This window comes from Amaranthus tricolor, chromosome 2 (assembly GCF_026212465.1).
Source record: "Amaranthus tricolor cultivar Red isolate AtriRed21 chromosome 2, ASM2621246v1, whole genome shotgun sequence".
Classification (NCBI taxonomy): Eukaryota; Viridiplantae; Streptophyta; class Magnoliopsida; order Caryophyllales; family Amaranthaceae; genus Amaranthus; species Amaranthus tricolor.
Window position 1 is genome coordinate 32,423,568 of NC_080048.1, and position 7,827 is coordinate 32,431,394.

Genomic DNA, 7,827 nt, shown 5'->3' on the forward strand with positions numbered 1-7,827 from the left:
GCATTTAACCATCAAAGCCAAAGTGTTATTCTAGATAATTGTTATCTTATTTACTCATTATTGAATTATAAATATATGATTGTCAAACAAAAAGCGGATAACATCGATCTCTATTATTAGTGTGTAACTTTTTTCTTGATATTATAAATTCTGTATTATGTCCATAATTTACTTTTCGCTTCGAGCCTATGAAATGTAATATTTGAGAAATTAATAGTTTAAGACGAGTGGTTGAAATACCTGACCCACATTCACGAGGATGGTAGTTTGCGATATGATGATAGATGGTGCGTGCCTAACGACCCAGACTTACGTACTCGTATTTTTAAAGAGGCGCATAGTTCATGTTTCTCCATACATCCAGGCACTGACAAGCTGTAACAAGACCTCAGGAGAACATTTTGGTGGCATGGTATGAAAAAGGACGTCGCTAACTTTGTTGCCAAATGCTTGACGTGCCAGAAGGTCAAGATAGATCACTGTCAACCTCAAGTTTGCTTCACCCGTTGCCGATATCTGAGTGAAAGTGGAAATCGATATTTATGGATTTTGTGTGTGGGATACCGAGGACTACGAAGGGCAATAATATGATTTGAGTCATAGTTGATTGACTGAGCAAATCGACGCATTTCATCCCGATGAAGGATACCTGGAACAAACATCAGTTGGCTTTAGCATATCGACAGCAAGTGGTGAGACATCACGGGATTCCACGAGACAGTTTCAGATAGAGATGCTAGGTTTTTGTCTAATTTTTAGCAAAAGCTACAGGATTCTTTAGGTACTGAGTTGAGAATAAGCACAACGTTTCACCCAGCTACAGAGTTGACTATACAGACACTTGAGAATATGTTACGAGCATGTGTCTTAGATTTTAGGGGTTCATGGGACGATAAGTTGGACATGATTGAGTTCTCGTATAACAACAATTATCATTCCAGTATCGAGATGGCACCATTCGAGGCACTCTATGGTCGTAGTTGTCGTAGCCCTGTAAGTTGGGATGATAGTTCGGATACGGTAGTTGTGAGACCGCCTTTGATTCAGGAGATGATCGAACAAGTCCAGTTGATACGCAAGAGGATGAAAGCAGCTTAGGATAGGCAAAAGAGTTACGCAGATCAACGACATCGACCTCTTGAGTTTCAAGTTGGAGATAAAGTCTTCCTTCGAGTTTCACCAACTTGAGGTGTAATGAGGTTTGGAATGAAGGGTAAGCTCAGTCCAAGATTCATTGGACCCTATGAGATCCTTGAGCGGATAGGCGAGGTAGCTTATTGACTTGCGTTACCTGCGTCTATTGACCGAGTGCAAGACGTGTTTCACGTATCCCAACTGAGACAGTACATCAAGGATGATTCACACGTTCTTCAGCCCGAACAGTTGAACTTATACGACACCTTACAGTATGAGGAGACTCCCGTTTAGATTCTAGATAGGAAGACACATGATACACGTCGGGGTAGTGTAGTGCTTGTGAAGGTATTATGGTCTAATCACGTCACCGAAGAAGCCACGTGGGAAGCTAAAGATGCCATGAGACGCGATTATCCCTAGTTGTTTGCTCAGGTATTTTTATGTTTACCGTTTTATAACTATTGCATCTCCTAAGTCCTAGAGTAGTAAGTCCGAGGACGAACTTTATTCTTAGTTGGGTAGATACATAAGATTTCGGGATACTACTAGGTCTTTGTAATGCTAGGCCTTAAAGTTTGATTGGTTCACATAGTTAGTCGTGTAATATAGATTCTTACAGTGCGCAGAGTATGACTGATTGGGTAACATAGCTTTACGATATGTATGTTAGCTGGATATTTGAGTATGTACTTGAGACTTGGTTTAACTTCGAGAACGAAGTTCATTTCAAGTTGGGTAGAATGTAACATTTGAGAAGTTAATAGTTTAAGACGAGTGAATTTAAAAGAACTATTAGTACGAGAATGACCTTAAATATACATGACATATATATATATATATACTATATATATATATATATATATATATATATATATATATATATATATATATATATATACATATATATATACATAATATATATATATATACATATATATATATATATATACATATATATATATATATATATATATATATATATATATATATATATATATATACATATATATATATATATACATATATATATATATATACATATACATATATATATATATACATATACATATATATATATATACATATACATATATATATATATACATATACATATATATATATATATATACATATACATATATATATATATATACATATACATATATATATATATAAACATATACATATATATATATATATATATATATATATATATATATATATATATATATATGTATGTATATATATATATATATATATATGTATGTATATATATATATATGTATATATATATGTATATATATATATATGTATATATATATGTATATATATATATATATATATGTATATATATATATACATATATATATACATATATATATATATATATATATATATATATATATATATATATATATATATACATATATATATATATATATATATATACATATATATATATATATACATATATATATATATATATACATATATATATATATATATATACATATATATATACATATATATATATATATATACATATATATATATATATATATATATATATATATATATATATATATATATACATACATATATATATATATATACATATATATATATATATATATACATATATATATATATATACATACATATATATATATATATACATATATATATATATATATACATATATATATATATATACATATATATATATATATATATATATATATATATATATATATATATATAATCTCAAGTTAATTTCTTCCCTCTTTCCTCTTTTCCTTTTCTTTTATTTTGATTAAAATACTTAAATTCCCCCCTCTCACGACATTGAACCTAAACATCAGCCGAACCACAATCCTCATTTGAACAAATCAAAACCAAGAGCGCCTTCCTCCTTCTCGCCATTTCCTCTGAAAATGGCTGAATTTCTTGCTTGGAATTCGCTACAATTGCGCAACCTCCTCCATCATTCAATTCATTGACTTTTGAGTGCAGCCCTGGTAATTTTAATCTGATTTTTAAAAAAAGAATTCAGCCCTAATATAGCCTCCTTCTTTGAAGCTTCCCTTCGAACCTCAACAATGGCGGACTGAAAGTCCTTCGAACCTCAACAATTGCGGCTATTGTCACTGCTCTTTCCCTCCTCTTTTCGACATTCTCTGAAATTAGGGTTGAAATTTATTCTTTTCTTGATAAATCCTTCAATTCATGAACAAATACTCTTTTCATGATTCTTCTAACTTCGAATTCCAGCAATAATCAAAGCCAACAATCATCTTTTTTCCATCTGGTTCCCTGATTTTTGGAAATAACGAACAAAATAATAACATGTATAATTCCCTCTTTCTCCGAATTTCAATTCCATGATTTCTGATCATGAAATTATGATCTAACCCTTTTCTCCCTCTCAATTCATCTGATTTCTTTGAACCCAACAGCAGCACCATGAATGTCGCCCAACCTTCTTGAGCATTTTCGAAGAACCGTGCCTTCTTCCTCTCTCTTTTTCGGCAGATCACTGTAAAGGGCAAGAAGGTAGTCAAGTTTCTTTAGTTAATTATGTTATTTGATCCTGTTAGCCGCATCTTTTGGATATATGCAATTGAATTACCATTTCTTTATTATATTCTAATTGACATGCTCTTACCAAATTAATCTTTTCAATCAAAAACTCATGAAGTTAAACATTTGAGATTCATTGTATAAGCTGCTCAATTAAAAGTAATGGATCTTGTAGTATATACTAGAATAGTGAAAATGAAGACATCGAGATATATTGTTGGAAATCATGGTATTGGTTTAGAAAATTATGGTAATGGTAAAATTATTGGATGTTCTTGAAAGAATCTAGAGTTCGTGTGGAAATCACTAGTTGATCGGATAAATTAGCTGTGTTTTTTTCTAATTGGATACTTTGTTATTCTTGTTTTCGTTTCTTGGATTCTTTTAAATATTCTTGGTTGAGTTTAGATGAACATAGAAGTGTTTGAATTGGAAATACAAAGGGAGTTTTGGAGACGTATGATCTTTACAAAATATAATCTAGTCTACAACATGGTTATAATATTTTGATGATATATTGGGGGTTGGAGTTAGAAACTTGCACAATCTTTGAAAATTAGAAATATTAGAATAGAAGCTTGAGCTAAGGTACAGTCATACGAAGAGATGCAATGAGTTATATAAACCTATTTTGTTGTATCGAATGCTTTGTTGTGATGTTATGTTTGCTATGCTTCAGCAGGCAACGTCATCGAGGAAACTTTCTAGTGATCGCGGAGAAACGGACTTAGCTTCTTGAACCGTCTTTGGTGAATAGTAGCAGTCCCTTAAAAAGGGTCTAGCCGGACTATTGTTTGAAATGTTTTTATCTAAGTTGTTTTGAAAGTTATAATTATCGAAGCAAATTTGTGATTGATTGATTAAGTTGATAATGTTATATGGTCAATGGATCGGGCTCACGAGCTGGTCATTGTCGGAGTAGAGGAGCGTTGTCTCTTTACTCCCTTGTTTTGAGGTGAATTGTCATTCAAATATTGACTAGCATCACCCGAGAGTGACATTGCCTTAGAGCTATGGATGTTCCTCATAACTAGACTCCCTGTGCGCATATAGATCTAGGAAACTGATGTTGCTTTTAAACCTTTGTTTTGAATTACTGTGTTTTGTTGTTTTGGATTGTTACTTCTCATTCAGTTTAATTTGATCCCCTGTTGTTTCCATCTTTTAGATTGTTTACAGATCGGAACCGGTCGCGAACGATGGGTTAGTGGTGTTGGTTAAAGTTCCCAGGATGTTATATTGAGTTGAGCACGTGGGAATTTGTAGTTTTGTATTAGGTTTTAATAAATGTATCTTAGACTTGGTTATGTTGGTTATATTGGACATAAAGTAAATTGTATGATTACCTTGTGTTGTAGTTAGATGTTTGGTTTGAGAATTAGCTGAGTTAGTTATATTATAGAGCTGGTGACTCTTTTGCTCATGTTTTGAAAGTGTGATTTAAGTTTCTTGAGAAATAAAACCCGTGATGACTCTGTTTACTCAGTCAACGGTAAGTCGGATTGTTACATGAAATCTCAGGGCTAGTCCTGTAGTCAATTCAGTCTATAAGCTTAAAGTGCATTTCATAGTCTATAATTTCTATTTTTTGCGTGTTGATAAATATATTGACAAATTGTATGTACTTTTTATATTTAAATTATTTTGGATTAATAGAGTATTAGCTAATTTTATTAATGGGGATAATTTTTAATAGCTTTAGTGTTCAAATTAACTTTGCACTCGCGTTTATTACAGTGGCGGATTTTCAATAATTTTTATGCCTTATCAATTTCATAAAAAACTTAATAATTGAACGGGTTTAATAAGAATTTTAAATATATAAAATAAATTAATGCGGAATGAAAGGAAAAACCATCATAGTTATGTGGGCAATAAATCTACAAAAAGTCTTGTATGAGATCGTTTCATCATCAGACGAGTTTATACAATTAGTCTATTATTTCAATTGATCACTTTAGGATTGTATGTGATTACTTTAAGGTTATAAGGGTATCACTTTAAAAATTTATAAATTGATCACTTTAAAATTATAATTGATTGTTTCAAAGGTACAATTTATAACTCTAAGATTGTGAGTGATCAATTTAAGACTATAAAAAATGATCAGTTTTAATCGTAAACTTTAAATTTATAATGACCCCTTTAAGATTATAGATAATCACTTTAAAACTGTAAGGTTACATTGGGTCATCCCAAAAGATTGTCCTATCATAAAATTCGTGATAAATCTAAAATGAATATTTGTTATATCTAAAAGATAATTAGCTCAAATTCAAATTTGATTTTTTTTTTTGATTTGCCAAGACTAAGACAAATTAAGATTGCCAAATAAAATTATTATTTCCGATTGTAGCATAAGGGTATATATAGTAAAGATTTAACCCATGTAAATAATGGAGAAAGTGTGCTCATTCGAGCATAGAGGTGCGCTCAAACAAGGACACAATTCTAATAGCTTCATAAAACACGCAATATCATCGGCTAAATAATGATCTAATTCTAAGATTGAGTCCACTTTCTTTGTGCTAGTCTTAGCAATTTTATTTTTGTGCCCATAAATCCCATCCATACTTAGAAGATTGCACAGGTATCATTTTCTTGGAAATTTGACTAAGTAATTCATAATCCTCTTTCTTATTCTCTTGATGCTCATCAACTAGCATATCAAGAAGCTTTCTAATTCTTTCAATAAAGGATTTTTTCCATAATCGGTTTTCACCCCCTTGCACTTGCCCTGTTTTACCAAATACAGTTTCAACTCCCTTAACCTGTTCATAAACCTCATAACCGGTCAACGGTCGACAAGCTACACGGTCCACAACCTCCCCGTTGAACATCTTCTACTTCTTACGATATTGGTGATCTCGTGGGAGGAACTTTCGATGGTGCATAAATATGTGTTTGCACTTAAGAATCTACGTGGATCCCATGTCATCGATACATATTGGGCATGCTTTCTTCCCTTTGTTCTTATACCTCGATAAGTTGCCATATGCCGAAAAATCTTTAACGGTGTATAAAAGCATTGCACGCAAGGTGAACTCCTCATTAGTATATGCATCAAACACGGAAACGCCTTCATCCCACATCTTTCTCAAATCCTCAACGAGAGGTGCAAGATATACATCTATGTCATTGCCAGGTTGTTTAGGACCCGAGATAAGAAGCGAAAGCATAATGTACTTACGCTTCATACACAACCAAGGTGGCAAAAAAAGCATTGCATTTTTTGAGCCATACACTTAATAACTTCCACATCACATTCTAACCATTGCTTCAAAACAACTTGAATTTCACAAATACGTTGAAAAAACAAATTAATGGTAGTGTATTTCCTTCTGGAAAATACAAGAGTTGTATCATAAAAAATCTCCAACTTCTCACACACAAGAGCAGCTAAAGTCCAATCTTCTTCACTAGGAACCTCAAATTTCATTCTCTTATTCAAACATTTTAACCTCAAGAACACATCCTTAAAAGGCAAACTGCTTGAAGCATTAAAAATGTAGAGTTCCACCTAGTCTTACAATCAAGAATAAGCCTCTTACTAGTACTTAAATTCAAAAAGCGACATGCCTCCTCAAATTTTTCAATTCTTTTTGGTGTTAACATCCAAAATGAAACACAGTCTCGAACTTTCTCAATCGCAGAACTAATCACATCTAACCCATCTTGCACAATAAGGTTTAAAATATGATCACAACATCTATTATGCATAAACTTTCCACCCAATAGAAGTGAACTTTTCTCAAACTTATCCAATAAGATTTCCATCATAGCATGATTAGTACTACATTTATCAACAACCACAGAAGAAGTTTTGTTCTCTAAAGAAATATTGAGACAAACTATCCATTAAAACTTTAGCTAAAACTCCTTTTGAATGTGAGTATGGAACATAACAAAACCTATATATAACATATATAAGCAAAGAATATTTCAAAATTTCATAAAACAACATACAACATTTCATAAAACAAATAAATGAGGTTGCTGAAATTCAATCAGGAGAAAATTGATGGAACCCTAAATTTCTTAAAAAGAGGGGAAAAATTTACAGGAGAGAGATGAGAAAAAGGGGGGAAAATTATCAAACCCTAATTATAC

At 31.6% G+C, this 7,827-nt stretch overlaps 1 long non-coding RNA gene across 2 annotated transcripts; it reads left to right on the plus strand.

Moving 5' to 3' along the window:
- The first annotated feature begins 98 nt into the window (after nucleotides 1–98).
- Nucleotides 99–5,149, plus strand: LOC130805370 (uncharacterized). 2 transcript variants are annotated; one of them, XR_009040203.1, is made up of 3 exons: nucleotides 99–1,569; nucleotides 4,397–4,466; nucleotides 4,886–5,149. It is a non-coding gene; the product is annotated as an uncharacterized LOC130805370 (long non-coding RNA). The 2 variants fall into 2 exon arrangements; XR_009040204.1 differs by having other exon boundaries at nucleotides 4,400–4,466.
- Nucleotides 5,150–7,827: the final 2,678 nt, after the last annotated feature.